This window comes from Dasypus novemcinctus, chromosome 2 (assembly GCF_030445035.2).
Source record: "Dasypus novemcinctus isolate mDasNov1 chromosome 2, mDasNov1.1.hap2, whole genome shotgun sequence".
In the NCBI taxonomy this organism is placed as follows: domain Eukaryota; kingdom Metazoa; phylum Chordata; class Mammalia; order Cingulata; family Dasypodidae; genus Dasypus; species Dasypus novemcinctus.
The window spans coordinates 168,402,635-168,412,983 of record NC_080674.1 but is presented as its reverse complement, the minus strand read 5'-3'; positions in this window follow the sequence as shown (position 1 = coordinate 168,412,983).

Genomic DNA, 10,349 nt, shown 5'->3' with positions numbered 1-10,349 from the left:
TGGCCCCTGAGCAGGGACTTGAATGACATGCATGTGAACAGAAGCACAGAGGCGAGAATCAAATTTATGTGATGCTGGAGAACACGGAGAAGAAGAGGGGCTAGAGACGAGTCTGAAAAGGTAGGGAGGGAAAAGATTATGGAGAGGCTTATAGGCCATGCTAAGGAGTCTGCAGGTAATGTGGAGTCAGCAAGGGTTTAAGCAGAGTTTGAATGTTTTAGTGTCTCCCACTTCCATGGATTGGCACCACCTAGTTGTGCAGGTCAAACATCTGGGAATCTTATACTTAAAATAATTACTTATTATACTTATTCCTTATTCTCCCTTCCTCCCATCTCCAATACCTTAGAAAACCTTGTAGATTCTACCTCCAATGCATAGCCTTAGATTTTATCTCTGTTGCCCCCACTCTCCCTGCTTCTGTTCTTACACATCTTTGGTTCTCCCCATGATGGACAGAGTCATCTTTAAAATAAATACATAAATCAGAACCTGTCTCTCTTCTGCTTATAACCTTCCTATGGCTTCCTGATGGGTAAAATCCAAACTCCTCATCATGATCTGTAAGGCCCTGTGTGATCTGGCCTCTGCCCACCCACCTGACCTCGTTTCCTTGCTCGCCTAACTCAAGCTGTGCTGGATCTCGTATCTTCTTCAACGGGTGAGCCCATGCCATGCCCATCTCACTGCCTTTGTCCTTGAGCTTTCTCCTTTCAGACCTTTCCATTATGTGCCAGATGGCTCCTTTTCAGAGAGATTTTGCCTAAGAGATCCATTTGCCCTCACCCACTTCCCACCATTAATCTCTATTCCCTTACCCTGCTTTCCCCTTTCCTCATAACACTTTTCAAAACCTTAAAGTATATTGTTTGGTGTTTTGTTACTTGTTTATTCTGTTTCCCTCCAGAATTGCTCCATGAGAGAGATAAACATGACTATCTGGTTTCCCACTTTGTCTCAATCACCTAGAACTATGGTCTGAGCTCATAGGAGATGGTAAAAGCAACAACAGCAAAAGCTGGTAGAGACAGAAGATATAGGGAAGGGGTATCTTTGAGGCAAGATAATGAATCCTCCTTTGCAATGGTTGAGTTGTCTAAAAGCCACCCTCCAAAGCTGGATTCAACCTTTCCTTATCCTTCTGTACCCAGGTTTCCCCATTACCCAAACAAGTCCTGAGACTGCTTTCTCAGGTTAGAAATAGGGTGACTCACTTCTGTGAGTCCAATGTGTAAAATGGGAGTAATGAAACACCCTTGAAGGGAGTTGTCAGGATTAAATGAGAGCAAATAAGTGAAAATTACTACCCAGACCCAGATGACAGATTTGCATTCCAGGGAATAGATCATCACGAGATGTTTGAATTTGATGGATACACAAATATTATTATATAATTTTCTGATACTTAATACCTATTTAAATTTAATTTTAACTTTTTCCTGCTACCCTGTAGAAACCTAATCTTATTTTTCTTTATACTTCCCTATACCTCCACCCTAGGGCCTAGTACAGTATCTTCAGTGTGTTTACTTTACAGAGGACCAACAGCTTCTGTTCCAGAATCAGCTGCAGTTGGGAAAACTCTGCTTTTTAGAGCCATGAACCAATAGGACACACCGAATTCCCTAACGGCTTGACCTCCAGGATTTTATTATTTCTGCCCCATCTCATGGACCTTCTGCTTCTAGACCTCTCTGCTCCTGACCATGATAAGTTACTGAAACCTCCACCTCAGCAGCTACTCCCTAGTATATGTTCTTGTAAGGGTACACATGTCCAGGTCTCCAGCGCCAAGTAGACACTGTCCTAATCTGAGGTCAAATTCAGACACACTCATCTTTTCCAATGTACACACATACACATACACACAAGCAAGCATGCACAATTTTCTTAATACAATATTGCTTTTGAAAAGATTGGAGCAATTTATCTACATACATTGTTCTGATGGATGATTTTTTTACTCAATAGTGCATATAAATCATTCCTTATCAACAGTTATAGACAAAAGACATTCTTTTTCACAGTTGTCCTATCTTCCATTATAAGCTACCCCTATGTTTACTAAAGAGGTCTTCTACCAATGAACATTTTGGTTATTTCTTAGATTTTGTTATTTAAAAGTCATTATGGGGAAGCGGATTTGGTTCAACTGATAGAGCGCCTGCCTACCACATGGGAGGTCCAGGGTTCAAACCCAGGGCCCCCTGACCCATGTGGTGAGCTGACCCAAGCGCAGTGCTGATGCACGCAAGGAGTGCCGTGCCATGCAGGGGTATCCCCTGCATAGGAGAGCCCCACGTGCAAGGAGTGCGCCCCATAAGGAGAGCTGCCCCGGTTGAAAAAAGCACAGCTTGCCCAGGTGTGGTGCCACACACACAGAGAGCTGACGCAGCAAATTGATGCAACAAAAAGAGACATAAATTCCCAGTGCTGCTGAAAGAATCCAAGTGGACACAGAAGAATACACATAGCAAATGGACACAGAAAACAGACAGCAGGGGAGGGGGGGTGAGAAATAAATAAAAAACAAATCTTCAAAAAAAAGTCACTATGCATAACTTGTAACATTGATATAAAATTTTAAATTAAAAAAAGCAAATTATTATGCACATATGTGGCATAACTGTAAGACAATTTCATATAAGAAGACTGACAAATATAGGTATGCCTTACATTTCTATTTCTAGTGCCAAAAAGGCTGAACTAATTTACATTCCAAACAATAGAGTGTAAACTACAATGTAAACTATAGTCCATGCAGTGCAGCTCTAAAATGTATTCACTAAATGCAATGAATGTGCCACAGTGATGAAAGAGGTTGTTGATGTGCGAGGAGTGGGGTGGGGTGAGGTGTGGGGTATGTGGAAACCTCTTATATTTTTTAATGCAATATTTTTTGTGATCTATGTATCTTCAAAAAAATACAACTAAAAAAATACTCAAAAAAAATAACATATGAAAGTGCCTATTTTCCAAGTAAATTGCCAACTTTTAAAACTTTGTCAATCTAAGTGAAACATGAAATTCCATTTTTGAAAATTAGTATTTTTTTAGTTATGAGTAAGATTGAGCATCTTTATGCATGCTAAAATTGTTTACATTTCTTTTTCTTTGAACCAGTTGTTAATATCCTGGGCTCATTTTTGTTTCTTGATTTGCAGCCACTCTGAGGAATTAAGCAAATTAGCCCTTTGTCTGCCATATCTGTTGCAAATGTTTTTTTTTTCTAATTTGACACTGATTTATAGTATTTTTCCATGCAGAATTCTAAACATTTTATATAGTCAAATTTTTTAGTCTTCTTTTTTAATGACTTCTGGATTTTATTTCTTCTTTAAAAAGATCTTTTGTACTTCAAGATTACAAATTCCTTCTACCACATTTTCTTTAGTAATTTGTATGGTCCCTTTTTTTTTTTCATGTCATTCATCAATCTATATAGAACTTCATATTGGTTTTCTATTGTTACATAACAAAATTACCATATACTTAGCAGTTTTATTCAACATACAGCTATTATCTAACACTTTCTCTGAGTCAGGGGTCTGGGACTGGCTTAGCTGGGTTCTCTGTCTAGGATCTCACAAGGTTGCAATCAAGGTGTTGGCCAGGCCTGGGCTCTCATCAGAGGCTCAACTGGGGAAGGATTCACTTCTAAGTTCCCTTCGGTGGTTGGTAGAATTCATTTCCTGACACTAGAGGATTTGTGGCATCTTGTTTCTTTAAATTCTTTGAAGGGGGGAGATTCCAGCAAGATGGGCACTGCACTATTACGTAATCACATGTAATCACATATTACCCATCAGCGTTGCTGCATTCCTATGGTTAGAAGCATATCACAGATTCTAACTACACTCAAGGGTACTCAAAAACCTTGAATATATGGAGGCAGAGATTGTGCAGATGACCTTGTTGGGAATTGAATTATGTTTCCTGCAAGACATGTTCAATTCCTTACCTCCAGTCCTGTGAGCATGAACTCCTTTGTAAAAAAAAGTATCTTAGAAGAGCCTGTTAAGATGAAGACAAATTGAATCAAGGTGGGCCTTAATCCAATATGACTAGAGTCCTTATAAGCCAAGGAAATTTGGACATAGACATAAGAGTGAGAAAAAGACAGAAGGAGAGAGATCACAAGGTGATGGAGGATTGCTGGCAAGCCACAATCAGAACACTAGACTTTGGAGAAAGCATGACTTGTTGCTACTTGATTGTGGACTTCTAGTCTTTAAAACAATGAGACAAAAGTTCCTGTTATTTAAGATAAACAGTTTGTGGTATTTGTTATAGGAGCCCTGGCAAACTATGACAGATCTTTAACTCTGTCCTTCACAAACTTATTTTGGTGAAAGAAATGAGATATAGTTTTTAAAAAATGATTAGGCGTAAGTCCCAATATCATTTATTAGATAATCTAACATTTCCCTACTAATTAGAAAAAATTTTTTCTTGTTTTTCTCAGACAGAGACTTAAATATTCTAAACTAAGGATTTGCTCTGTCTTTCCTCATTTCAAGTACTATGATATTGGAAATGCAGTTTGTCAATCCACTGGCAGCTCACTTGGCGTAAAAAAAATACTATCAGGCTTCCTCCCCAGAGGCCATCATTGTTATCAGTTTCTGTTAAATTCTTTCATGCATATGTATATCTATATATATTCATATCTATATCCATATTCATATCTCTGTACTTATATATAAAGATTGAGAGAAAGAAAATGAAGAAAGTTGGTTCATTATCTCATTCTTTTCCTCACAGGAGGTTCGTATTTGCAACAGAGCACAGACAACCTCAGGCGAATCCAAGTACCTCCTGGGAAACACTACCTCTGCCAGTTAAGTCAAGAGCTGACACTAGTCATGTTCATAAACGAGCCAAACTCAGGACCAATATGGAGAAGTGAGCAGTCAGTAGGTAGACCAGGAACTCTTCTGGGGACAAGAGATACATCTCAAAGAAAAGGAGTGAGATAGGAAGGGAGGGATGGAGAGTTTTGTAGGCAAACTTAGCAACTAGCAAGTTCCATGCACTTGAATAGACAAGGTATCCACTTGTGCCTTGGTGAACAGGATCTATTGAGTTTGGTAAGGAAAATGCTTGAATACTTCCCATGGCTCCTTTGTTTCTTGTTGGAGTCTGTGACCATCCATTGGAGTCAGGGTCATCGACTCTCAGATGATAGTGAAAGAAAGAGGATGAAATCCATGCCAGCCATGATTCCCTAAAGGTTGTCTATCATCTCTACTGTTGCAACTCTCTGTCCCCACCTTGTAATTATCTTTTTAGAAGAGGCTGTTTGTGTACTTTGCATTAGTTGATTTTTATAAAATTTTTATAAAAATTTTAAAAATTAAATTACCTGTATTTTGAATGGAGAATATGCACATGTGGAAAAACATTAAAATGTTACCAAACATTTTAATAAAAGGAAAAGTAAGTCTCCCTGCTGTCCTTGTCTTCCAGTTCCCCTGGTTCCCTCCCCAGGGGGAGCCACTGTTTTCCGCTGCTTTCATATCCTTCCAGATATTTTTAATAGCTACATAGCATTGTTTGGATATACTATAGTTTATTCAAGCAGCCCCTATTAATAATAATTCCATCTATCTCCCATTCACTGCTTTTAAAATAATATTTTAATAAATGACTCCACACTTCATAATATGATTTTAATTCTTAATCTTTTTAAAAATCAATAAGAGATTATTTTTAACATAATTTACTTTGTTTCTATCACGGATTTCCATTTATCAAAAAAAAAGCCAACAGTATTAGGCTCTATATCACTTATCATACTGTGAGCTAGGCACAGATCTAAACTGATAACCCACTGGCTGAACTAACCTACAGATTAAAATAATGGTTTGATCCACACCTTTAAAATGGAGTGAATTGGCAGCATTTTAAATTTAGGAGAAGTTTCATAAAAATTTAGATGTTTATGTTGTCTCTTGAATAACAAAATATCTAACAATGTTGCATTCACATTCTTGTAAAAGAGCAACCTGCTGAGTAAAAGTTGCCTGATTAAGATGTATCATGGGCTTCCTCAGTCTCCCACATGGCCAAGATGGGAGATAGTCCCTATTGCTCCTTGTCTTTGACTTTGTGTCAATTGTCGTTTATCATTAAACACTCCCTATTTTCCTACGTCTAAAAAAGAGTTAAAAGAAAGCGAAATGAATTTGTATTCGAATCTCTCTCAGTAGTGGAAGAACAAAAATAGGGCCACCACTCCCCATTGCCTGACACTCTTAAGGCTGCTTCACTCATGTACTTGGCTGGCCTGGCCTCTGAAAGCATTTGAGTTTGCAATCTGTTTAAAAGAGCCATGCTCTCCCCAAGGTCAAATATAATTCCGGGCACAGTCCAAAAGCTGCCTATTATTGATGTGGGCTATGGATGGGAGGCTGTTCGGCCTTTTGTAGATAACCTAAGCGGTCTGTGTCCTGACTTGTGGGTGTGGGACAGTGAGAGGCTGCAGTGCTGCCCTTGGTGACCTGGGAGGCAATTTGGCAATGTAAACTCTATATACATACCAGTCAGTCCAGGGAAACTCTGATGGTGGTGATGCTGAAGCTTAAGGGAACTTGGACTTGGTCTCGAATGGGAAATATAATATAGCCTGTGCATAAATTCAAAATCATCTAATTCTGTATCCAAGTATGCCTAGTCTCTAGAAATCCAGTTAACTGATATGGGCTTTGAATGTTCAGAAAAGATGTGAGACTAAATGTGTATTCAAAGTTACATCCAGACGAATGTGGGCAAGATGCTAATTCAAGCTAGCCTGAAACGTGGGTGATAAGTTAATTCAAAACCTACCTGGTACTCAGGCAAACACTTAACTAACAAAGAAGGTAGTTTTCCTTGATAAAAGCACCATTTGACTCCCCACCCTGTATAAAAGGAACTTGAAAATCTTGTTCCGAGGAGGCTCAGTTTGAAACAGAAAGCTCCAGAGTCCGGCCGCCCCTCAACAAATCATTTTTCCTTCTCAGACTCATTCTTGAGTCCTGGCCTTTCTATACGCAAATAATTGAACCTCTCTTTACAACATTATTACCGTCTTCTTTTTATTTAAACCATGCCTCAATTTGTCAACTCTTTTGACAGGCTGGACGTGGAAAGGGTGGTTTACTTTTCTATAAAAGAAACAAACAAACAACCTTGAGTCTGTCCAGCGGATGTTGCAGCTAAAGTGGCCAATCCTTTGATTCTGGAGGAAGAAGAGCAGCTGGTAAAACTAATCACTGTTGGACATTTGCATTTTTTCTCTTTTTTATGGTCTCCCCTGGTGCTGAGAGATTGGTTTTATGTGTTGGAGGAAGAGCGTGGAGACCAGCTGCCTCCCAGTCTAGCGCATAGTAAAGGAGAGAGCGTGGTGCAGAATTCATCTACCGAATATCCCAACAGGTTAACCAGTTTCGGAGCAGGGAAGTCACAGCCCTTGCTTTTGAAGTTTCTTTGTATGGAGGGCAAAATACTCTGTGTTTCTGGGAATAAGAATTCTATCTTCAAATTCACGGCTGCATATACTCTGGGCAGTGAGACATTGTTTCATAGGTATAATGATCTCCCACTGACGAGACACTTACTAGAAAAAAATTAAATACAACCATGAACTTGAAGAAAAGAAAAATATATACATGCTCCCAAAAATAAGCAATGTAACATTCACTACAAGTTAAGTGCTTCCTTTCTGCCAGGCATTGCTCAGTGCTACATATGCATTCTCTTATTTGATCTTCTTAACACCAAAAGAAACCTGCTTTTGTTAATCTTGTTTCACAGATGGAGAAACCAGAGCCCAGAAAGGCAAAGCAATTTTCTCAAGTGCTCTAGGCTTGGAAATGGCAGAGCTGGGATTCTTCTCAGTCTTTCTTACTCCCTTGTATCTTATAGCTAAATCCTTTGGAAAGTTTCCTTCATAGAGCAAGTTGCCACAAAAGAGTTTCGTGTTGGATTTCCAATAAAGATCTCTTTTCTTTGGGAACTATAATGAGGATGAGAATCATTCAGGGAAAAACCTTATGATCTTATTCTTTATATCATTTTGTCCTTCCACATATTCTTCTCCAGAACTAATCTAGGGAGGTTCTGGGAAAATGGCATCATTGTAATAGGCACTGCCCATCTCTTTTGCGAAGAACAGCTGAGGAGAGGCAAAATCCTACCTTAGTGAGTTGTTTCGGGAATCCACTGAGCAGGAGGCTTCAGGGCATTGATCTGGAGTGAGCTGGGGCGAGGAGATAAAGAGCCCAAAGGAAAACCGTGAATTGCTTGCCACTGTGGCTAGAAACAGCAGGTGGCTAAGCCCCATCCTCAAGGCAAAGAGCCTCCATGGAGACTCCCTGGTTATCATCAGCCAACTAAGTGGGAGGGAGCATTCTCTGGGAGGAAGAGGGGTCCAGTGAAAGGTGGAGCGTGGTTTCTTCTCTGTAGGTTTGGACACCTGAGCTCTCTTTGAACCTCGTGGAGGATACCACCAGTACTGAGGTGGCCCCAGGCATAGGGGGGAGGGGAATCTGCTTGGGCAGGCTGTCACACCCAGCCACCCTGGGAGAGAGGAACTTGGTCAGAAAACCATGGAGACAGGCAAATAACTAGCCGGGCTGCTGAAACTATTAAAAGTCCAGCTTGCCTAAGGGAAATGGCAGCAGGAAGAGCCCTATAAGCTTTCTAAGGCCTATTTAGCCTAGAGAGCTGTTGTAGTGCAGTGGGGGAATTCCCACCTTTCATGTAGAAAGTCACTGGTTAGCGTCTTGATACCTTCTAAGAGAAGGGATCCAGGAGGAGTTTAGGCACGCAGCTAATACCTTATGGTAGGGGACTTATAGACTGAGTTTCTATTGTTTTGTTTTGCAGTTTTTTGGATTTTCTTTCTTTCTTTTTCCTTTATTTTATTCCCTAAAACTGGATACATCACTTGTGGAGGGCAGGTTGCAGAGTGATTGATGAATGCCATCAGCCTGAAAAGGTCTCTAGGGGCCTAAGAGGGAAGGCTGTTTTACCCAGTTGCTTTTTTGTTGTTTGTTTCTTGCTTGTTGTTTTCCCTTTCTCTGTTACCTTTTTTCTTTTACATATTTTTTCAATCTATTTCTCTTCAATCCTTCATTTTTCTGTTGCTTTTATTCCATTGCATTATATCTTGGTTGGCCTTCAAGTTTTCTGTCTTTCTCTCTCTCTTTTTTTTCCTATCCTCCTATTTTCTTCTCATCAGTCCAGGCTTTTTATTTGTTCTACTTTTTTCTCTCTATTTTGTTTTATTTTTTTCTACTTATCTGTCTGGATTGTTAATTCATTCTATTTTTTTTTCTATCTATTTTGTCTCTTGTTTAATTTTTTTTCTATTCCATCTCTCTTTATTCTTATTCCTTTGTGTTTTTTAAAATGATTTTTTTCTCATATTACTTTGTTTCCTAGCTCTTGCATAGTTCCTCTTCTACCTACCAGATGCCCAGACACGAAAAAAAAAAAAAAAAATTACAAGCCATACTAAGAAACAGGAAAATATGGCTCAGTCTAATGAACAAACTAAAAAACAGAAGGAGATGCAGAACATGGAACAGCTAATCAACAATGTCTAAACAAATATCATGAATCAACTTAATGAAATGAATGAAGACATAAAGCACATTAAGAAGACACTGGGGGAACATACTGAAGAAATGGTAAACATACATAAAAAGAGATAACAGATATGATGGTGATGAATGGAATAATGCAAGAAATAAAAAATACACTGGAAGCACATAACAGCAGATTTGAACAGGCAGAGGAAAGAAGCAGCAATGTGAAAGACAGTACATCTGAAATCAGACAAATAGTAGAACAGATAGACAAAAAGATAGAAAAAAACCAGCAGAGATTGAGGGATTTGAATGACAACATGAAATGCACAAACTTATGCATTATAGACATCCCAGAGGGATGAGAGAAGGGAAAGGGGGAAGAAGGAGTATTGGAGGAAAAATGGCTGAAAATTTCCTGGCTCTCTTGAGGGACATGGACATACATATCCAGGAAGTGCAGCGCACCTCAAACAGTATAAATCCTAACAAGCCTACCCCAAGACATATACTTGTCAAATTGTCCAATACTCAAGACAAAGAGAGAGAGAATACTGAAAGCAGCAAGAAAAGAGACTCACCACATACCAGGTAAGGTCAATAAGATTAAGTGCTGATTTCTCATCTGAAACCATGGAAGAAAGAAGGCAGTGGTATGGTATCCCTAAGGTGCTAAAAGAAAAAAAACTTCCAGCCAAGAATTCTCTATCCAGCAAAGCTAACATTCAAAAATGACGGAGAGTTCAAAATATTCATATAAGCAGAAATTAAGAG